This window comes from Manis pentadactyla, chromosome 7 (assembly GCF_030020395.1).
Source record: "Manis pentadactyla isolate mManPen7 chromosome 7, mManPen7.hap1, whole genome shotgun sequence".
NCBI lineage: Eukaryota > Metazoa > Chordata > Mammalia > Pholidota > Manidae > Manis > Manis pentadactyla.
In genome coordinates, this window is record NC_080025.1 from 88,436,952 (window position 1) to 88,454,556 (window position 17,605).

Here is a 17,605-nt window from a genome sequence, read left to right on the forward strand (position 1 = left end):
AACAGGTGTCTGAGGAACATTTGACAAAGGAGTTCCCTCCAGCCATTATTCCTGCCCACGCAGCACACAGCACCATGCTGTGTCTCCAGCTTGAAAGCACTCCTCTGTGCAAGGAATTTTGACTTCCGCAGAGTTCCTTGAGAAGCTTTCATTGGCCATATAATTGGCCAAGTAAGTTTGTCAAAGTAGTTAGGCCACTTGCATGTATCAGCAAAGAAACTGACTGTGAGGGCCATAGGGAGAGTTTCAGACTTTACACAGTATATAAACTCTTAGGCCTGTATCTGGTTCAAAAGTCACAATAACCCAGGCATCCCCACAGATAAAGAGCTTTTCTACTCCAGGGGAAGGTAGTACAGCACGGAGAAGACAAGTAGTGACTTTATAGCATCTTACTACACTGATGGACAGTGACTGCAATGGTTGAGGGACTTGATAATATGGATGAATGTTGAAACCACAATGTTGCTCATGTGAAACCTACATAAGATTGTATGTCAATGATAGCTTAATTTTTAAAAAAAAAGAAATAAATGCTGTATTTTCTCAAAAACTTTTCAGTGTTTCAGCAACTATTCAGATGACAATGTGGTTTTACCTTTTCAGCTGTAATAAAGAGAATTACATTGATTAATTTTAAAATCTTAAACCAAGCAAGTATCCCTGAAATAAAAGCCATTTGGTTTATTGTTGCATTTGATTTGCTAAAGTTCTGTTAGAAATTTTTGTATCTACATTCATAAAGCATAGTCATCTCTATTTCTTTTTGGTAATGGTTTGGCACCCAAATCGTAATGACCTCATTAAGTTGGGAATCATTCCTTCCTTTTCAATTTTCTGGAAGAGTTTTTATAGAATTGATATGATTCTCTCCTTAAATGTTTGGTAGAAATTTCCATGAAACTATCTCATCCTGTTTTCTTCATGAAAAGGTTTTTATTTCGATAGTAGATTTAAGGCTACTGAAATGGCCTTTTGTTTTTTTAAGTGAATTTGTTGGTTCATGTCTTTCAAGGAAGATTTCCATTTCATCCTTGGAATATGTATAAAATTTGTAGTATTATCACCTCTCTTAATTCTAATTTGGTTATTTGTGTCTTCTCTTTTATTTTCTTTATCAGTCTGGTTAGGGGTATAACAACTTTATTGGTGTTCTCAAAGAACATTTCAGTTTTATTTTTTGTGTTTTTTTCTGTTTCCATTTATTTCTGCTTTCCACATTTATTATCTCTTCTGTTTCCTTTAGAAGTAATTTTCTCAAACTTTGCTAGCTTCTTAACAGATGATTAAACTACTGATTTGATCATTTCCTTCTTGTAATTTTGTCTCTAAATACATTTGTAGCTGCATCTCAAAATTCTTGATATGTTGAAATTTCATTTTTATTCACTTCAAAATACTTTCTAATTTTTTTCATGTGTTCTTTGGCCCTTTTCATGGTTTCATGGTTCTTTTCATGTGTACTTAATTATAAAGTAAAAGTTAGAGAAAACAGGTTATTTAAAAAATCTTGTAGTTTCCAGGTATTTGGGGATTTTTCCTAACCTTAATTAGAACAAAACGATGGAGGAAAACTGAATTCACTTTCTGCTTGTCTACTTGACTGGGACATTTATCTCTTGTCTACAGTGCTCCTGATACTCCCATCTTCAGACCTGTACTGGGATCTGCGCCATCAGATCTCCAGCTCTCAATCTCTCTCCTCTCTCTCGTTTTCCCTTTCACACACACACACAATATGTATATGTAACATATATGTATTATATGAAATATAATATGCATATAGAATTCCATTTATATAAAATTCCTGAAAATGCAAACTGATCTATGTTGACAGAAACTGGATTAGTTGTTGCCTGTGGGTAGGAGATGGTGCAGAGGGATGAGAGGGAAGAATTATAAAGGCTAATGGGAAAGCATTGGGGATTGAGGTAAGTTCACTATCTTGATGGTGATGATAGATCCACAAATATATAGATATATACATATGTTGATAAATAAATATTAAACAATAAATATTATGAGTTAACTATATCTCATTAAAGCAGTAAAAAAAATCAACACGAGGTATTTTATATCAAATTCAAGTAGAAGTTAGAGAAAATCTGTGTTATAAGAGTTCCGAAAATTTGATAGTCATTGAGAACTGGGATGGTTACAGGTGTTTTAGAAGGTATGATACTTAAACTGAGTCTTGAAGTTAATTGGTATGTTTACGAATGGAGTTTATGGTTAAAATGGACCCTGATTTTGGATGGCGCTAAACACCAGCAATTTCCTGTAACTTTACACTGAAAGAATGTCTCCATATGCTGCAAGCAGAAAACAATTGTATTCAGTTTCCCCTTTGCCTGTTCAAAACTTTTCCATGGATCTAGTTATTTCCTGTTCTTTGGTGACATCTAAGGTAGCCCCCATATCTTGTCCTGCTTTATTTCAGTAATGAAAATGTCCAGATCCATGCAATTGTTAAAACTCAATTTCATTTAGAATCAATATCTCCTCTCTCAATCCCTCCTTTGTTGCACCTGTTGAGGTATGGAGCCTGCAATGAAAAAAGAGAATATGCCTTCATATTCTCTATTTTGCCAGCCATTGCTGCGTTTTCTCATTACTGCCTTCTGTCCCCAGCTTGCTAACTCACATTTTAATCTCTAAGACGAGAGGCATTGGAGGAAAATAAAGGTAGGGGAAGGAACAGTTTTACTTATGTAGTACTCTCATGATTTTGCTTTAGCAAATGTTTAAATTTAACTCTTTCACAGAGGGTCTGCACTCTGGTTACTCAGGTAATACACCTTTTGCTTGTTCCATGCTCCCCTAAGTCAAGATCACTCCCTCAGCCTTGGATTTCTGAGAGTGTCCCATTTAGCTGGGGTAATACCAAAGCCTCTTTAAATCCATTCCTGGCCAGCTCATTCTCATTTGGCACAATTCTAATTACAGAAGACACATACTGCAGGGGCATATGTGATGGCTCCCTCACTCCTCTGCCTTTGTCTTCCCTCTCTCAGGGATTCCTCACGCACCTGCATTCTCTTCCCTCACCCCAGAGCATATAAATCAAGTTTTCCAAATTGTTGCACTAAACCCCCTCTGAGTGAGTTCAGTTAAGAATAAAGTACCATTCTTGCTTTTCTGACTCTGAGGGGTGGGAAGGGGGAAAAAAAGGCCATCTCAGTTCAATAACTTCATCCAAAAAAATTATTTCTCCTAGTGTCTTCAACCTCAAAACTTTTATGCTGTGATAAACATTTAACTAGGGCTTAAAAAACAGTTTTCATTTTGGTTTCCTTGCTATTTTCTTAGCTAGTCTTATATAGGCAATATATCACCTTAGTGTGGACCATGGAAGCACTTGCTTGCTGTTGTCTTCTTCTTGGATTTGAAGTCTCAGTCAAAGCTGAAACAGAAAGGTTTCCATTTTAACATCCTGTTAGAAGAGTGTATACTGCCAAGGATAGGCCATAACTGAGTTGGACAATTTAATTGTTTGGTTCTCAGAACATGGAATTGCAAGGGGCATCATTTATGAGCATCTTGAGAGAATGTGTAATTTGGGTTAGAATATCTAAATTTTTGTTTATGTGCATTTATTTTAGACTTTTCAATATGGTATTAGGATTTGAATTGGATAATAAAGCAGGGTTATGTATAAATCTAAAAATCAAAATATTGGGAAAGTCATGGTGACATAATTTTCCATAGAAGCTATCAAAATAAAGATTATGTTTTGAAAAAGGTTGTTTCTTATTATGTCACAGATTTATCTAAATTGACATTAAAATTATGACTTGTTTCTTGCTATTAATAATGTATGATTGATTATTTGGGGTATGGGATAATATGACAAAATGCCAAGTAGTTTTATTATGTCTTGAAGTTATCAGTCAGAATTTTAGGTTGAAAAATCTGTAACATTAAAATGATAAAGTTTTTTAAACTTTTCATAAAGTGAGGGAAACTATTTATAAACTTGCTAGGGAGTGTGTTAAGGACAAAAATCCAAAAATGATTTTATCAGGTTATTCTAATAGGGAGAGCACTCCAGATCTGAATATCAGAGTTTCTTAGTAGGGTGGTTTTGCTTGGGGTACATAATAAACAATTTATAGATGGGGTGATATGTAAGAGGAAATGTTTTTGTGATCAGTGGGAGTATCAGTCTGAATAAGACATGTTTTTCTCTAGCAAGTGTTTGTCTAGCAAGTGTTAGGGTACAAAAATTTTCTAATCATTTATGAGACAAAGAATGGAAATTTGGAGGGTCTGTATCTGAGCTTGTTATATTGTCAGTAAGGAATAGGTTCATCTGTGAGTTTTAGGGGAGGCACAAAAAAAAGTGGACAGAAGTTTTGTGTAAGTCATGTGAGGGAGGATGTTTGTTTTCAGTAAGCCATTTCCTGGAACTCAAAGGGGTAGAAGATAAGTAATAGTGGAAATTTCTTCAACCACCACTGTTTTCTGGGAGCAAAGTAGTCAGGTTAAGTTCAACATTGTATAGTTACTCTGGGAAGATATTGAAAGGTTGAATTGAATTAGCAAATCTTCCTTTCATAATTTTTTAGATGTTGATATTGTTATGCTTTTAATTTTTGCTGTTGGTGCCTTACAAATAAAAAAAATTCTTGACTTCCTGATCAACAATATGAAGAACTTAGCAGGCATTAATCCCATTCTCACCATAAGAAGAAAGCTAAACAAACTCAGAATGGATGGCAACCTCTCTGAAAGAATCATCAGAAAGCCAAAGTCACAGGGCAAACTACTACCCTGAAAACTGAAGAGATAGGAGAATATAGAGAATCACAGCTGACCAAGAACAGAAGCAGCTTCAGGTGACAGCAAATGGTAGGAACATTTAAGTGTACAACACTTTACCTGTTGTTAACAATAGTATATTATGTACTTACAAATTTGTTAAGAGGTAAATGTCATATTAAGTGTTCTTTCCACAAAATGAAAAACAAGTTAAAGTGTAATTGACTAATTACTGGAGACCGACCTTGGACTTGAGAGAGAAAAACTCCTGAGAGAAAAACTCCTGAGCTGAGCCTCCATTGGATTGCCATACATTCTGAGTTTTACCTCCAGGAACTCACCAGTTTCTTAAGGTGATTATAATCTTACCATTGTTTGTCTTCCACTTTATCTGGTAGAGTAGTAAAATCCTGTCATGTTTCTGGCAGGAGGAGGGAAATAGGAACCATTTGGAAATATGCTCATAATATTCTGCCCTTCTAAACAAAGGCCTGGCCTCAAAGGACACTTTTACCAGCAACCTCATCACCCAAAAGTGAGAGAAAAATAAAGACTTTCTCAGACAAACAAAAATTGAAGAAATTTGTTTGTTGCCAGTAAATCTGCTTTGCAAGAAGTGTTAAAAGTTCTTCTGAGAGAGGAACAATCATACAGGTCAGAAATTCAAACCTACACAAAGAAAGGAATAACATTAGAGAAGGAAATAAATGAAGGTAAAATAAAATATTTTTTATGTTCTTAATTGATCTAACATATATGTTCTTAAAAATAATAATAACAACATATTTGTTGATTTTAACTCATGAATGTGAAATGAAGGGAAATGAAGTGATATGAAATGAGTAACAACAATGTTAGGGACAGGAGGAATGAACTGGGGACGTTCTGTTATAAGGAGTCTGCACTACCCAGGAAGCAGTACAGTGTTATGTGAAAGTGGACTTAGAATGCTTAGAAATATATATTAAAAATTTCTAAACACTTATTTTTTTTACAAAAATAATTGATATGCTAAGAGAAGTGAGAAAATGGAATCATAAAACATTTAACCACACCAGAGAAGGCAGAAAAAGTGCACGACAAACAAAACAAAACCAGTTACAAAAATAGTAGAATATAAAACTTAAATAGGTTAAAAAACAAAGGGATGTTGAAAGATATATCATGCTAACACTAAGCAAAAGAAAGCTGGAGTAATGATATTCATTTTGGACAAAATACACTTCAGAGCAAGGGAAATTATTAGGGGAGAGGGCATTACAGAAGCATAAAGGGATCAATTCTCCCAGAAGGTATAACAGTCCTTAATATTTATGCACCTAACAATAACATGTCAAAATACTTGAGACCAAAATGAGTGAACTTCATGGAGAAATAGACACAACCACAAGCATAGTTGGAGACTTGATCACCACTCTATCAATAACTGACAGATCCAGCTGACAGGAAAACAGTAAGTACGTACTAACTGAACAGCACCATCAATCAATTGGATCTAATTGACATTTGTAAAATACTTCATTCAACATCAGAATGCACATGCATCCCAAGCTTATAAAACATTCACCAAAATAGACCATATTCTGGGCCATATAACACACCTTAACAAATTTAAAAATCATATAAGGTATACTCAGTCCACAATGGAATTAAACTAAAAATAAATAACAGATTGATAAAACTAAAAAAAAAAATAAACAGAATGATAGTTGGAAATTCCCAAAATATTTGGAGATTAGACAACACAATTCTAAATAACACAAGAATTAAATAACAAATCTAAAGAACAATTAAAATATATTTTGAACCAAATGAAAATACAATATATCAAACTTTGTAGGATTCAGTTAAAGCAGTGCTTAGAAGGAAATTTATAGCATTGAATGCACAAATTAGAAAGGAAGAAAGCTCTAAATGCAAAAACCTATGTTTCCAAATTAGGAAACTAGAAAAAGAAGGGCAAATTAAATCCAGAGTCAAGAAAAAATAAACAATAAAAATTAGAGGAGAAATCAATCAAATTAAAAACTGGAAATCAATAGATAAAATCAATGAAACCAAAAGATGTTTCTTTTAAAAGACCAATAAGATATGTAAACTTCTAGCCAGGCAAACCAAGAAAAAATGAGAAAAAATACAAACTACTGGTATCAGAAACGAAAGACAGGCCATTACTACTGATCCATGCATATTCAAAGTATAATAAAGGAATATTATAAATAACTATATGTCCAGAAATTTGGTAACTTAGGTAAAATGTAGCAATTCCTTGAAAGATGCTGTTCTTCTGGGAACCACAGTTTAAAAAAAAAATATATATATATATATATACATATATATTTTTTTATTTTGGTATCATTAATCTACAATTATATGAAGAACATTATGTTTACTAGGCTCCCCCCTTCACCAAGTACCCCCCACATACCCTTTCACAGTCACTGTCCATCAGCGTAGTAAGATGCTGCAAAATCACTACTTGTCTTCTCTGTGTTGCACAGCCCTCCCCATGCCCCGCCCACACTATACATGCTAATCGTAATGCCCCCTTTCTTTTTCCCCACCCTTGTCCCTCCCTTCCCACCCATCCTCCCCAAAGAATGAAGCACTCCAGTTTGAAAAAGACAGACGCACCCCTATGTTTATTGCTGCACTATTTACAATAGCCAAGATGTGGAAGCAACCTAAATGTCCATCAGTAGATGAATGGATAAAGAAGATGTGGTACATACACACAATGGAATATTACTCAGCCATAAGGAAAAAACAGATCCTACCATTTACAACAACATGGATGGAGCTAGAGGGTATTATGCTCAGTGAAATAAGCCAGGGGGAGAAAGACAAATACCAAATGATTTCACTCATATGTAGAGTATAAGAACAAAGGAAAACTGAAGGAACAAAACAGCAGCAGAATCACAGAACCCAAGAATGGACTAATAGTTACCAATGGGAACCACATTTTGAAACACATTGCTTTAAATGAGCTTAGACTGCCAGGAATTTTTAATGTTTCTATCATTTTTTTATAAAAATATCTTCCCTTTAACATTATATTATCATTTACCACTTCTCTTTACATCTTCAAAGCAAGCACCTATAATTGTATATCCACTTACATATCCTTTTTTTTTTCTATTTTGGATGTCTGTTGGTAAACCTCAACTTTGAGATAGGAATCTCCCCAATTTATAGACGGGGAAATCCATCTATAAACAAAATCTCAGCACAAGGCACATGAACAATTCTGTTGTACTAAAGAGATAATATTTTTTGAAGATTTGGGAAAATATCTGAAAATGGTTTCTTAAAATCTATGGAAAACAGAGGATATATTTGGGAAAATACTTAATGTTATTGCAAAAGATAGAAGTATTACCTGAACCCTTTCCAAAACACTGACTTGATAATGTTACTGGATATGAGTCACAATGAAGACCCAAACTATGTTCTATTGAACTTTGCTATATAAATAGAACAAAATGCAATCCTTCAATAAGGCTTTGTCAAGAATAGTCACTTGGGACAATGGTGGAAGGAATAGTCATTGAATCTACATGTACAGGCAGGGTAGTTCTATCCTTTTACAGTGTAATCTAGCTGATGAGCCAAAAGAAACAATTTCCTTGTCTTTACTATTTACAAGTCTTCCAGCAGAGTTTGCTGCCAGATTATAAAGTCTGGTGAAATATAACTGGTTAAAAAAAATCACTTACATCTACTATAACAAAGTTAGCTTACATTATACATATTCTAGCAAATCAATGGTATTAATCATGTCTAATTTAGTCAATATATCATGATAAATATGATAAAACATTTATTCCATAGTCACTACTAAATAAGCTCCATAATAAAACTCTTAAAAAAGTAATATATAATTTTCTCTGATTACATACATATTATAAAATGTATAAGCAGATTCTGCCAAAGTATTTCCTTGTGACGTCTGAGGAGCATGTGATTTTCATAAATACTTTTATGCATTATATTGAGTTCAAAATCAGTGACATGTGTTTAACATCACCTGGTGGGGAAATTCCAAGTTTACATTTAATAGTGAAAGTAAACAAATACTTAGAAACATAGAAAATTCTTATAAACTGTCACTACTTAACTGTCACCTGTCAATGTCAACATTTGAAAACTAACAGGAATGCATTCACTGGCTGGAGTGATCACATGAAAACCACGCTGAGATAAAGCTTGCAGAAATGAACATAAAAGTTTCATGCAGGGGAATGGAGTTGAAAAATATGGTTTTCCAAAATTTGGAAAGATCTCAACTGGCCCTCTTCTTGCCTGTGTGCTACATTGGTAGGATGGCCAAGAGCCTTCCTGGGCTCTGAGGAGGGTGGGGGTGTGTGGCATGGATGTTCTGCCTTTCATGTTCATAATAGAATAATTTGGGAAGATCTGTATGCCTGAACTGGCCAGTATGTATGACATAGCAAATATGTATGTTGCCAGCATGCCCAGAGTTGTCAGGATGGAAGAGCCATCACTGTATCTAACCTGGGGAGTCCTATCAGTCAGCCTGGGCTGCCAATTTATTTAGAAGTGCTCAAAGAGGTGGTTGGTAAGGATATTGGCTATACTTTTTCTGGCATCTCTTAGTAGGCTTGGAGTGGTCCTGCCTCTGTAGTTGGGATGTTGCCATAGGCATATTACTCCTGGGGAAAGATGTTTTAATAGCTCATCTTGGAATTCTAATTCCTGTTGCTCCAGTCCTATCCTTCTTGCCCTTCCTCCAGGCATTTAGGGAGAGAACATATCTCTGGAATATAGTCCCAGGAAATCTGGACGGTAGGAATCTCTCTGTCCCCCAAATCTATTTCCAACATGAATCATCTTAACCCTGGGGGCATGTGGGTGCTCTATCGCCAAGAGTTACACTCCACCACTTCTAGAGTCCAAGTGTATCAAAGTCTCAGTTTTATCAGTTACTGTCTTTAACTGCTCTGTGTCTTGGTGAAGTCCTATAAAGCAAGGACAGCAATAGAATTTAACATTAAAGATCCTACTCTACTATTTTCTAGGTGAGTGGTTGTTTAATCCTTCTGTGCCTCAGTTTCTTCATCTGCAAAATAGGGGGTCATGGCAGTTCCTACCTCATAGAGTTGATACAAAAATTAAATGAGTTTTTTACTATTGCTATTACTACCATAATCATCATCATAACCTTCACTAATGGAAAGTTGGAGTTTTTCATATGAACATTGGATGTCTCTGCATTCATTAGCCAGCAAATTCATGTAAAAATTAGACCCAGATGAAACTTCAGTAAACATATATAGGTAGAGAAAATAGGTAAGTAATGTAATATATGAACAATAGAATTTAAGTAACATTTTAATGTTTTCTAATTTTTCTGTTTTAAAATGTATCATTTTTAACAAAAATATAAATTTGAAAAAAGCTTACACTTGCCGAAGAGTAATGATAAGCAAGGAGAAAAAGAAACTTTCATTTAACATGTGATGGTTATTTGACTAGCTTCTATCAGTATAAATTTCTAATGGGGAAAATTTTAAATGTTGGGAAGTCAAATAATAAAAAGAGAAAATACAGGGGAAGAAGACCTCTCTGAATTTCATAAGGTTAAAACTTAATCACAACAATATTTTAAGCTTCAAGCAGGATGTCTGGAATGGCAGAGTGAGAACCTTGGTAAATCTCCTCCACAAAAGCAACAAAATGTCAGCAAAACCAACTTTGTCAGAATTGTAGAAATTAACGAAAGGTTTGTAACAGTTTGAAGAGTGATTATTCAAGAAAAACTACTACAGTAAAAACAGCAAGGTCTTTGACATTTAACTTGGCCTTCTCTTATCACACTGTCCACAGAAAGCAGTTTAAAGCCATAAGATACTATTTCATACCTTCTACAATGAGATAACAAATAAGATAGACAGTAATAAATATTGATGGGGATGTGGAGAAACATGCTGGTGGGAACAAAATTGGTGCAGCTACTTTGGACAACAGTTTGGCAGTTTTCAAAAGATTAAACATAAAGTTCTCATTGAATCCAGCAACTCCACTCAATATCTACACAAGAGAACTGAGAACATATGTCTCCCCAAGAACATATTCTGAGTTATATTATTCATCATATCTAGAAACTGAAAAAACTACCCATCAACTGAATAGACAAAATAGATGAATAGACAAATGGTGGCATATCCAGATAATACAATACTATTGAGCAGTGTAAACTACTGACATATGCTTTGTCATGGATGAACTTCAAAACTTTTTGCTAAGTAAAAGAAGCTAGACACAAAAGACCACATATTATATGATTCTATTTATGCGAAATATCCAGAAAAGGCAAATTGTTAGAGTAGATTAATGGTTGCTGAAACTGGCAATGGGAATGGGGATTAACTGTAATGGGCAAAAGTGATCTTATTGGAGGAATGAAAATGTTCTATAACTGATTTATGGTAATGGTTATACACTCAGTTACATTAGCAATTATTAAATTGTACAGTGGAAGTGAGTGAATTTTATAATATGTAAAATATGCCTCAATAAATTTTTTTATAACAATATTTTAAGCTAACTTCCCCCCACCCCCCCAGCAATCAGAGAACACTTTGCTTGGTGCATTTTGGGACAAATGGCCTGGAAGCCTGATTGGACAAAGGGACAGTTTCAATTGCTAGTAATTTGCTGTGCCCCATGCTGAAAATAAGGAAAAAATAGAATTTATAAAGCAGTGTTGCCAGAAGCCTTTGAATGAAAAAACTATTGAAAAATGGCCTTTCACTTAAAAAGGAATTTTGGGTGTGAAGACAAATTATTGGATGAAAGAGAGTCAAATATGTTAAACATGTGTAAGAATATTTGAAGCCAAATTTAGGAAGCAGAGCTCCACACACTTTTTAAATAACAAAGAGCTGATTGCCCTTGGACAGTTCCATATAAAAGGAAACTACATTAACTGCTATACATACTTCCTCTCCTCCTAGATTTTGACTAAGGATGTAAACATTCATGGATCCATAACGAAGGGAAAAACAAATTACAGCTTCATTATTATAGATAAGTATCTTTTATCACTGAAGCTGAACTTTGGGAAAATCCAAATTACAAACCTTCTTTGAGTTTACATTCTAAAGGGGAAAGAGAAACAATATCACATAAATAAATAAAAACATAAAGTATGTCATAGAGTGACCGTATAGGAAGAAAGAAATGTGGAAGGGCACGAGGGCACGTGCAGGCTGGGGAAAGCAGCTGCAGTTTTAGCTGGGGTGGTCAGGGACGCCTCAGGGAGGTGGGCCATTCTAGGAAGGCGTATTACCTTGTGTGAGGCAGTTCTTGGTATCTGAGGCAGTGCCGGGGTTGACATCTAAACACTGTCACCAAGAGCACTCCCAGCCACACTGGCAGCAAGTCCTTCCCTAAAGAGAGATCCAGGTCACCACGTAATTCAAAAATCTCAAATCATGATATTACTAGAATGAGTTATTCATCAGTGGTTTATATACTAATCTCCATGTAAAGGTGTTAGGTCCCACTATAGTCAAAACAGATGAGATGATGATATTTTTGTTTAAAAGTTTAACACAAAAACACTTACCTCTTGAAGGATCTTAACTAAATCATTATGGCTATATTACCTAACATGGGTACAAATAACATATGTGAAATGATTATCAAAATCAAAACTCATGAGCATAATAATTTACTGCTAAACTTTTAGATACAGAATATGTGTGAGAGTTCAGAAAATATAACAATAACATGATGGAAGAAATCATCAAGAAGTGGATAGGTTCTGACCTAGGCATTTTCCTTTTTAAAAATTGTTAGACCTAGTAAATATTAATATTATTGCTATTTTGTCTTTTTTTCTCAATACTTCAGGGTCTAAGCAAAAAGATTGTAAAATCATATGTATATCCTTAAAGTTCTATTTACTTCAAGCCATTAACAAATTCTAGTTCTTAAACATTTAATCACATCCAATGCAAGATCATTTAATCTAAATCACTAGATATTTCACAACTACTTTTGAAGAGTGGATATTTTCAGAAATAATAGTAGCTATCATTTATTGTATAATTTCTGTATGTCAGGCATTACATGGAACACTTTAAATAATTCACCTCTATCATATATATTGACTGAGAAAAACCTACCAAAAATACTCCATATAAAAACCCTACCAAGAAAACTCCAATGTTAATTATCTTCACTAACATATGGAGAATCTGAGGGTTAGAGGGGTCTAAAAAACCTATCTAAGATTACACAGGCACTAAGTAGCCATTCTAGGATCCACTCCCAGCCTTGGGGTTAGCTGCAAAACTTGTAAGAGCTTTATTGCCAATAACCCTGTCTGATGGGTACACTAACAACATTCTGGACATAGTAGCAGTGATAATAATTACACGTCAGTTATATAGGTAGCACTCCTCAGCTTGGTCTCAAGCCCCAACTATAGCTTTTCACCTCAAATCTTCAATGGGACAGTCAGCCACCATGGATCATTCACTTCTGTGATGGGAAGTTAGAGATCCAGGAGCTACAGACCTGAGTAATAACATGAGAGGCGATAATTTGGCAAAAACAAACAAAGACAATTCAGTTGCATAAAATTTCATAGGAAAAGGTTTATGATCTTTAAAATGTGTTATGGAATAGGCTTAATTCTCTGAAGATACATGGGAAAATCAGTCCAGCATTGGAGGAATGGAATGCAATGTTTAACAAAAGTGAATTGCTGAAAAGTTGTCACTGCAAAGAAATTCTGAAGTGTGCGATTACTTATCTGAAGCAGATGGAGTTAATCATGCCGTATTTGAGAATTTTTTTCATTTCCCCTTGAAATAATTAGCCACAAGACTGTACGTACATTTTTCATGTCAAATGGACAGTGGCTTCAAAGAAATTAGAAGATGGAAGTGTGAGAGAGTGAGAAGACTGACTTGATGCACAAAAGACAAAATATCAACATTTCTTGAATTACCACTGAATATGTGTCAGCAAGCATGAGATCATTTTTTAACTAGAAACAACAGAACTAAAATAGGTAGTTTATTAAGTAAGAGAAGCAGTGAAGTAAAATTCATCTTGCCTATCAATTCAAAATCTTGCAAAATATTGGGGTAACACAGGGGTTCAGTTTAACTCTAAATTCAAACAGTATGAGTGAAAGTACAATAAAACTGCTAAACATTTTCTACAACATCTAGAAAAGAAGAGCAAAAACCTAATTCCAGAGGAAACTTGGTATCTTTTGATTGTATTCTACATTTTGCATAATGGTGGTGAAATAGGGTGTGTCAGAATATTTATGTTATCAAAGGCATATCAAACCACTAGTGTGATAATAATAATGTCAGTTACATGGCTCTTACCCACTCCATCTGTAACTGAACTTTTAGTAAGGAGTAGTCAGTGAGTTTTATCAGTCTCAACATAGTTTCTGTCAGGTTCTAGTTAATGAGTAGAACATGGACCCCCTCCTCGTTTGGCCATGCTAGGACTACTTATTGCCCACATCTGTGCAGTGCCTCACCAACCACACATAACAATTAATAATAATAATAATAATTAATAATAATAATAATTGCAATGCTCTGCAGTAATTTACATACACTAGCTCCTGTAATTGTTATTGAAATAGGTCCTGTTGTTATAAATTCATTTTACTAATAAACATGCAGAGATGCAGACAGGTTAAGTGACTTGACTATGTCACATAGCTAGTAAGTAGCAGAGCAGAGATTGAAACCCAGTTATCCTACCTTTGGACTCTCTGTGCTTAACCACCGCAATCTACTATAATGTGTGACTGCTATACTGAAACTGCTTTGCTATAATACAGGCCATGTTCTCCTTGGTTCGAACTAGAAGTTTGTTATCCATTATCGCTGACTCTTCTGTGGATTATCTCTTTTTGTTTCTTCTCCAGGGAAGCCCAAGTCAACGTTGATGAGAATGCCATAATTTGCCATAATTTATATGTAGCCTCAGTGGAATCAAGTTGCTTTTCTTCAATATTACAGAACAAGATCCTGGGAGGCCTAAAAATAAAGTGAATAAAAATTTACCCAGTTCTGAACTATAGCATCCTGTATATAATAAGAAGGCTCAGAGGGGCTATATCTAAACTCTGCTTATATAAACTGGGGCAAATGATTGGAAAATGTTTTTAAAAAACTCAAAAAAATGTTCTAAGCAGTTTTGGAATGAGTAATTGATGCTTGTGGTATCCAGGGATAAATTAGTCATTCAGAAATTTAAGAAAGGAAGAAAAGCCCCATGGGTGTTTCTCCAAATCTTATTTTTCTTTTTTTTTTCTGTTGTCTCAGATTATTATAATAATCTGTCTAATTTTTGGATACAACATCCTTCCTCCATATTACTATGACCACTTAGGGGACACCTGCATGCTCTGACATTCCCTAGGTATAGAGCCAATCCTGAGGTTGGTCAATGATGATAAAAGGAGATCTAAACCAGAAAAGTTAATTCAGTCTTGCTATCACCTAGGGCTTTTCTTTCCTTACATTCTAAGAACACTTCCATAGATATATGCCCCTAAGTATTAATTTTGTTTTTGTAAGCTTAGCCACTATTGCAGCCATCATTTAGGGCAGTAATACATCTTTTCCTCATTTGCTCCTCTTTCTAAAACTAAAACCACTGGAGTTCTACCTTTTGAATTTAATTATTGTAACCTAAAGATTTAAACTCTTACCTGTTCCAAACATTGATCTTCCCAAGAGAAACTTACTTTCTAAACCCACTTTTGAGCTCATTTCCCGTCTTCTGACCAAAATGTCCTATACTGACTGTTATTTCAATCACTATTTGTCTCCTATTATCATTTTTTTTTTTAATCTCTGACCTTTTTCTATGGGACTTCTGATCTTTAATTTGGTTGACATCCCCCACCCCCTGCCCTGTCCCTAGGCCAAGAGTCCACCCTAGGAGAGCTCTTTCTTTTTTCGATGGTTCTTGTATTTGTGTCCTTTATAGAGCTACTAGAAATAACAATTCTATTTTCAGTCAACCAGGACGCATTATTTGATGACTAATTTGAAGACTACTGACATTAAGTACCAAGGGGGCAGGGATACTCGTTTCCTCTTTGGGGGTCTTCTCATGGCTAATCCCTGGTGTACAGCACATTAGGGCACATAGTGGACACCTAAAAATGTGTGTAGAAAATAGAAGAAAAGAGGTAGGCAGGACATAAAGTCGAACACCCTTGCATTCCACCTTCAGCTTAACCTCTTGCTGGTTATGTGAACACGGATAAGTAAATTAAGCTATGCCTCACTTCCCTCACTCTAAAGGGGGGCTAATAATACTTTTCATGTAGATTAGGAAATGTTAGTAATTTTTGCCTCTGCAGACAAGGTAGAATATTTTGCTTAAGTATTAGGACAAAAAGAATGATACTATAAAAGAATATTTAGTGACTTTGAAAATGTTATTAATATTTTAAGTTAATAAAGCTTACAAAGGGTTTGTATAACATCATTTTTGTGTGATAATCCATACAAAAAAAGGATAAAAGTATATTTTTAAGAGTTACTAATAATTATCTCCTTATTGAGCATTTATGTTTAACAATATGTATTATACTTGTAAATGTAAAGTATATATATATCTGAAGTAAATAAACTGAAAAAAAGATTTTATATATGTTTGTAGATACGTATATTAGCATTAGGTTATTTTTAATCATTTAGTAATATTTTAAATGAAGTGATAAAAAAACAGCTTTTATTCTGTATTTTTTAAAATTCTGGATTGAAAACAAATCTAAAATTGGTACTGTCACACATAAATTTCTCCTTTTGTACAAGAAATTATATTGCCTTCCTAAATATAGATGAAAGAGGGCAAAATATTTGAGAAAAGTTTTGGTTACTTTGAATCATTAATTATTGATTACAGTAATAGTACACAAAGAGAAATGTGGATGCAATCTAGTTTACACTGTCATGTTTCAAGGCCTCCCCAAAAATATTGTGTAATTTGGCTTACTAGTTGCACTGGTCTATCTCACTTGTCCTCATGGCAAGAAAGGTAATGAAATAGGAAATTATTTGAGCCAAGTAATTTCACTGGAAGTAATTCAGTTCAATTGTAGTTTTTGAATCTCTCCAGAACAAGTCAAAGTACACCTTAACTTACAAATATCCAAAATTCTGACCTTTTGGTTTTTCATAAATTTTTTTTTACTGACATGAGTTATTCTTTCCACCCTTTTCCAGTTAGTAATTTGGATACTTTCCTGAAGAGGATTTTTCCATGCGCACCACATAAAGCTATCCATCAACTTCTTCCCATGCTTAGGTTTTTATTCATCTTACCAACACCGATTTTTGTTGGAAACAAATCAGAAAGTTTGGGAAACTACAAATGGAAAAGATATGACATGTCAACCAGTATAATTTCCTACAAATAGGATTACTTCTTATAATTTATTTAGTTTATTTTATCATACCTGACATCATCACAATACCACCATTATCCTTTAATTATATAGTGAGACTATTATGCTTGTGTAATGCTTAATATAATATTCAATTTTATGTTTTCTCCTTTCTCAGAGCTGGAGGAAAATATGAAGAGAAATATTTTGGCTTCATAATTCTCCTCCCATCCTTGCCCACGCCAAGTCTTTTGCTTTGAGCTATGAACCATTAACTCTCAGTGCACTGAGAAGCAATCCTAAAATTAAAGGCATTTTTCTGTACCAGGGAGGAAAAAGGAACAAAGGCATTTGCCACTTGTTTGAGAAGGGAGAAAAATAAATGTATCCAAATATATTCTTTCGTTAAAAAAGGTACCAATTTCTTCCTAA

At 34.4% G+C, this 17,605-nt stretch overlaps 2 long non-coding RNA genes across 2 annotated transcripts in view; both read right to left on the reverse strand.

The window, feature by feature from the left end:
- Positions 1-1,323: 1,323 nt before the first annotated feature.
- On the reverse strand, positions 1,324-6,448 carry LOC118917064 (uncharacterized). The gene is made up of 3 exons (XR_005026653.2): positions 5,131-6,448; positions 3,336-3,403; positions 1,324-2,545 (listed from the first exon to the last, which is right to left on the reverse strand). It is a non-coding gene; the product is annotated as an uncharacterized LOC118917064 (long non-coding RNA).
- Positions 6,449-16,550: 10,102 nt separating this feature from the next.
- Positions 16,551-17,605, reverse strand: part of LOC130684288 (uncharacterized) — a 65,857-nt gene continuing 64,802 nt past the window's right edge. Inside the window, exon 3 of the long non-coding RNA XR_008998501.1 lies at positions 16,551-17,154. This is a non-coding gene — a long non-coding RNA (uncharacterized LOC130684288). The remainder of the gene's footprint in view (positions 17,155-17,605) is intronic.